The sequence below is a fragment of the Chlorocebus sabaeus genome, chromosome 20 (assembly GCF_047675955.1).
Source record: "Chlorocebus sabaeus isolate Y175 chromosome 20, mChlSab1.0.hap1, whole genome shotgun sequence".
Taxonomy (NCBI): domain Eukaryota; kingdom Metazoa; phylum Chordata; class Mammalia; order Primates; family Cercopithecidae; genus Chlorocebus; species Chlorocebus sabaeus.
Genome location: NC_132923.1, coordinates 83,891,917 through 83,898,131, shown reverse-complemented (window position 1 = coordinate 83,898,131; position 6,215 = coordinate 83,891,917).

The window sequence follows — 6,215 nt, the reverse complement described above, 5'->3', positions numbered from 1 at the left end:
TAGTGGGTAGATAGGATAGCACAGTGGCACTATCATGGCTCATTGCAGCCTTGACTCCCTGGGCTCAAGCAATCCTTCTGCCTCAGTCTCCCAAAGTGCTGGGATTATAGTTGTGAACCACTGCACCCAGCCCTATTATTTAATTTAGCATAACCTTATGATTTCAAATTACATGAAAGTTTATATATAGACATTTGTGGCTGCTCTGTTTACTTTTACTTAATTTCAAAAATTTACCTAGATTATTTATAACAACTGAGATATTAGGCAAAACTAGTCATCATTTCAAGTTGTTTTCTGGTTAACCACTTTTATAGCCTGTTAATATCAGGTTTTTACTTAAGTAAGAATCTTAAAGTTGAATACTTGGGTATTTTGCCAATAACTCAGAAGATTCAGCTGTTTTCATTAAACTAACAATATTAAATTAGACTTGATTATAAAAAAAATCACACAAACAGAAATTATTATATTTTGGGCTGGATTTATAGTTTTATAAACTTTGTGCCAAACTCTGACACCTTAAAATATCTAGCAAAGGCAAATATAAAACCGTTAAACCACTATACCCAGGCAAAAATGTATGCTGACAATTCTGAAGACATTTCGATTCTGAAACGTCTTCATTTTATTTTATCAACAATTTAAAACCCAGCTTATTTATTAAAGATTTACTTAAGTAACAAGAGCGTGGAAAATATTTGGATTTACTAATTTAGGAACACTTATTTATTTGCAAGTCAATTTGGTGGTACCAAGTAGACAAAATAGATACTGATATGTACATATATGTAAACACATCTAGATACATACACACATACAAATAAAGAGCTTATATCTTTCACTTAAGAATTTTAGTCATGAGATAGTGATACAAACTCACTGGTTTATAAAAGACAGTTGGATCCAAATTATTTTTTTAAATAAAATTGGGACTTGATTTATGGCTAAACTTTATTTGCTCCAATAGGTCATCTAATGAGGGACCAAAATTTTGAAAGCTATAAGGTCTTTATTTGTATGTATCTAGATTTGTTTACATATATGAACATATCAGAATCTATTGTGTCTTCTTGGTACCACCAAATTAATTGACTTAAAAATAAATGAGTGGGCCGGGCGCGGTGGCTCAAGCCTGTAATCCCAGCACTTTGGGAGGCCGAGACGGGCGGATCACGAGGTCAGAAGATCAAGACCATCCTGGCTAACACGGTGAAACCCCGTCTCTACTAAAACTACAAAAAAACTACAAAAAAACTAGCCGGGCGAGGTGGCGGGCGCCTGTAGTCCCAGCTACTCAGGAGGCTGAGGCAGGAGAATGGCATGAACCCGGGAGGCGGAGCTTGCAGTGAACTTAGGAGGCTGAGGCAAAAGAATCACTTGAACTAGGAGGCAGAGGTTGCAGTGAGCCAAGATTGCACCACTGCACTCCAGCCTGGGTGACAGAGCGAGACTCTGTCTCAAAAAAAAAAAAAAAATAAAAATAAATAAATAAATAAATAAATAAATAAATGAGTGTTTGTGAATTAGTAAGCCCACGTATTTTCACTGGAGTTTGATTTTAAAAACCTCTTTTGCCCCTTCTTTTCCCTTCAGTTTCAAATGAGTTTATGGTTAAATTTTGAGTGTTTACATTTTAACTAGAACCAGCTTAATTGCATAAGAAAAACAAAATCTCCATGTAGCCTGGAATTAGTAATACCATAAACAGTGAGTTTTATCTCAACATCAATAGAAAAGTCAACAGATTAAAAGTAGTCAGGGAAAAATATAGTTTTTTTTTTCTATAAAAAAATATAGAGAACTTAGAACACTCCACATTTTAACTCTGTAGTTGCAGGTTGCTGATTTGAACTCTGAATTTTCCTTGATGTAAGTCGCCCATCAGTTTAAAAATGTACACAAGAATGGGCCATAATATGCAGCCAGCTGGAGTTCCAGAAAATATCTTGGCATGTCTTTGAACTTTCCTGGGCTAATTTAATCTAAAGTCTTAAATAAAGTAGGAATTTCTCCAGAGAGTGTTTGTTTAACATGAAAGCCACCAGAGCATCAGAAGGTGGCTGATTAGAGACCATTCCCTTAGAACATGGGTTACCCACTGCACTGACCTGATGAAGGCATCCCTTCCAGTGCCCTTAAATGTGAACATACTTACAAAATCAGAAACATGAGCATACCCCACAAAGCATGAGCACACCCTGCAAAAATGTGAGTGTACCTCACAAAGTGTGAGCATTTCCTGCAGGGCCCTAGATAGAGTCAGGCTCTCTGAAGAAAACAAAGTCTCCAAGACTTTCACCTAAAAATCAGAGGTCTTGGATCAGAGAGGTCTTACCTGATTTCTTCCCAGTGTACATGGGATGACAACTGAGCTCAAGGGGCTTTTGCAGGTGCTGATGCATTCGTCCAGATGATGCTTGGAAGGAGCTAGGGGCCACTTTGTATCCCATCTTCCCTGCCAAGAAATGTTAACAAAAGATCATGAGATCTGTGGAGGAAAAAGAGAAAGCTTCATTTTCTTTCTTTCTTTTCTTTTTTCTTTTTTTTTTTTTGAGATGGATTCTCACTCTGTCATCCGGACTAGAGTTCAGTGGCACAATCTTGGCTCACTGCAACCTCCGCCTCCCAGGTTCAAGTGATTCTCCTGCCTCTGCCTCCCAAATAGCTGGGACTACAGGCGTGCGTCACCACGCCCAGCTAATTTTTGTATTTTTAGTAGAGGCGGGGTTTCACCATGTTGGCCAGGATGGTCTCGATCTCTTGACCTTGTGATCCACCTGCCTTGGCCTCCCAAAGTGCTGGGATTACAGGCATGAGCCACTGCACCCAGCATTTTTTTTTTTTTTTTTTTGAGACAGTCTCGTTTTGTTGCCCAGGCTGGAGTGCAGTGGCACAATCTTGGCTCGCTGCACCTTCCGTCTCCTGGGTTCAAGTGATTCTCCTGCCTCAGCCTCCTGAGTAGCTAGGAATACAGGCATACACCACCATGCCTGGCTAAGTTTTGTATTTTTAGTAGAGACGGGGTTTCACCACGTTGGCCAGCCTGGTCTTAAACTCTTGACCTGAGGTGATCCGCTGACCTTGGCCTTCCAAAGTGCTGGGATTACAGGTGTGAGCCACTGCACCCGGACTATTTTCTTAAAAAACAAAAACAATCTGCAGATTGGGGAGACACAGCCTCTGGTGTAAATTGCACCACATTCTGGAGAAGAGGGGAACTGGCCTAAACAGGAAAAGTTTCCTCTGTAGCTCTCAAATAGGTCAACGTATGCAAATAAAGGATTTAAATTTCAGTCCCCATTGGCTGAAAATAACTGAGTCCTGATTGGGTAGTTTCTTTGTTTCCTTCTTCTACTTTCCTTTTAGGCTCCAGGGGTACATGAGCAGGTTTGTTGTTACATGGGTAAACTGTGTGTTGCTGAGGCTTGGTATACCAAGATCCCATCACCCAGGTAGTAAACATAGTACCTTATAGGTAGCCTTCCAACCTACGCTCCCTTCCCATCCTCCCCACTCAAGCAGTCCCCAGTGTCTATTGTTCCCACCTTTGTGTCCATGTGTATTTAATGTTTAGCTCCCACTTATAAATGAGAGCATGCGGTATTTGGTTCTGCTTCTGAGCTAGTTTGCTCACAATAATGGCCTCCAGCTGCATCCATATTACTGCAAAAGACATTGAGTTCATTCTTTTTTATAGCGGCATGGTGTTCCATCGTGTATATATGTATCACATTTTCTTTATATAGTCCACCATTAATGGGCATCTTGGTTGATTCCATGTTTTACTATTGTGACTAGTATGGCAATGAACACATGAATGCATGTGTATTTTTGGTAGAATGATTTATTTTCCTTTGGGTATATACTGAGTACTGGGATTACTTACAATGGAATGGTAGTTCTGTTTTAAGGTTTTTTTGTTTTGTGTTGTTGTTGTTGTTGTTTTTGTTTTCCTTTTTGAGACAGGGTCTCATGGCTGGAGTGCAGTGGTACAATCTTGGCTCACTGCAACCTGTGCCTCCCAGGCTCAAATGATCCTCCCACCTCAGCCTCCCGAGTAGCTGGGACCACAGGCATGCACTATCGCACCCGGTTAATTTAAAAATATATATTTTTCTGGAGAGATGGGGTTTCACCATGTTGCCCAGGCTGGTCTCAAACTCCTGAGCTCAAGCGATCTGCCCATCTCTGCCTTCCAACGTGCTGGGGTTACAGGTGTGAGCCACTGTGCCCAGCCTTAAATTATCTGAGAAATCTCCACGCCACTTTCCACAGTGGCTGAACTAATTTATATTCCCACCACAGTCTATAAGTGTTCTCTTTTCTCCACAACTTTGTTAGCATCTGTTGCTTTCTGACTTAAACAAAAAAATTTAATTTTGGCTGGGCATGGTGGCTCATGCCTGTATTCCTAGCACTTTGGGAGGCTGAGACAGGCAGATCACCTGAGGCCAGGAGCTTGAGACCAGCCTGGCCAATGTGGACAAACCCCATCTCTATTAAAAATACAAAAATCAGCTGAGCATGGTGCATGCCTGTAATCCCAGCTACTTGGGAGGCTGAGGCAGGAGAATCACTAGAGCCTGGAAGCCAAGATCACACCATTGCACTCCAGCCTGGATGACAGAGAGAAACTCTGTCTCAAAAAAATATGTGTCAAAAAATTTAATTGATTTTTTTTTCTTTTTTTGTCCCCTTTTCACTTATAAAATGTTTTTGACTTTTTAGTAATAGCCATTCTGACTGGTGTGAGATGTGGTTTTGCATTTATCTAATGATTAGTGATTTTGAGCATTTTTTCATATATTTGTCGGCTCTCTATATGTCTTCTTTTGAGAAGTATCTGTTCGTGTCCTTTGCCCATTTTTAATGGAGTTATTTGTGTTCTGTTTGAATTGTTTAACATTCTTACAGATTCTTGATATTAGATCTTTGACAGATGCATAGTTTATGAATATTTTTCCCATTCTGTAGGTTGTCTGTTTATTCTATTGATAATTTATTTTGCTGTGCAGAAGTTCTTTAGTTTTAGCTGGGTTCCACTTGTCAATTTTTGTTTTTGTTGCAATTGCTTTTGGGGGCTTAGTCATAAATTCATTGCTAAGGCCAACATCCAGAATGGTATTTCCTAGGTTTGCTTATTGAAACTGGACCTCTTCCTTTTGCCATATACAAAAATTAACTGAAGGTGGGTTAAAGACTTAAATGTAAGACCATGTGGGTAGTTTCTAAGTCCAAAAACCAGGAGTGCCTGTTGGATGCTCCTTTCAGGCTAGTGGGAGGAGTTTTCAGGTCACAGTGTCTGAGCTCCAATTATAGGAACCCTCTTAGCTCAGAGATGCAAACAGGATATTTGTTTGGAGCTGCCCTCTCTGAGAATAAAGAGTGCATGAATGCCCTTCTCTCACTCACCATGGCCACTGGGTTCCTATTATCTTAATTTGGGTGTCTATCAGCCACAGAAAGTCCATCTCATCTGAAGATGTTGGGGTCTTATTTACAGTTTCATTTCACTATTATGTGTCAATTAAAAAAATAATAAAAGCACAACATTGGATTTGGCAGTGATTTCCTGGACATTACGTTAAATACACAGGCAACTAAAGAAAAAACAGAAAAATTATACTACTGTCCTTAGCCAACAGGTCATCTGGGACCCTGGAGAAAAACGAGAGAAGGGGAGCCTTAAGTGAAAAAGGCATTCTGGAGCTGACTTTAGAAGGTTGAATCTGCCATTTAAGAGTGCAGGGAGGGGGAGCTAATCTGCATATCACCTTGGTGCTTCTAGGTTTTTAAGTAAACTTTCAGGATTCCTGTTTCCATGACGGCTTTGTAACCTCCAGGGGAAAACAGAGAAGGAAACTTTGAGGTTGAAAGCAAAGATGTGATTTTTGTTTCTTTAGATTTATCAATCCTGGTAGCAACGAAGTTCAGGAAGGAGAAGGCATAGTTCTTACTTAGGGTTAAAAGTGTGGTTTTGCTGGCAGTCAGCCTTTGGCCCAAGCCTTGGCTCTATTGCTTATTTGTGATGTGTCCTTGGGCAAGTTGCTTAACTTCTCTGAACCCCATTTCTTCATCTGCAAAATGGAGTTAATAAACCAACTCCAGGCCGGGCGCGGTGGCTCACGCCTGTAATCCCAGCACTTTGGGAGGCCGAGGCGGGCGGATCACGAGGTCAGGAGATCGAGACCATCCTGGCTAACACGGTGAAA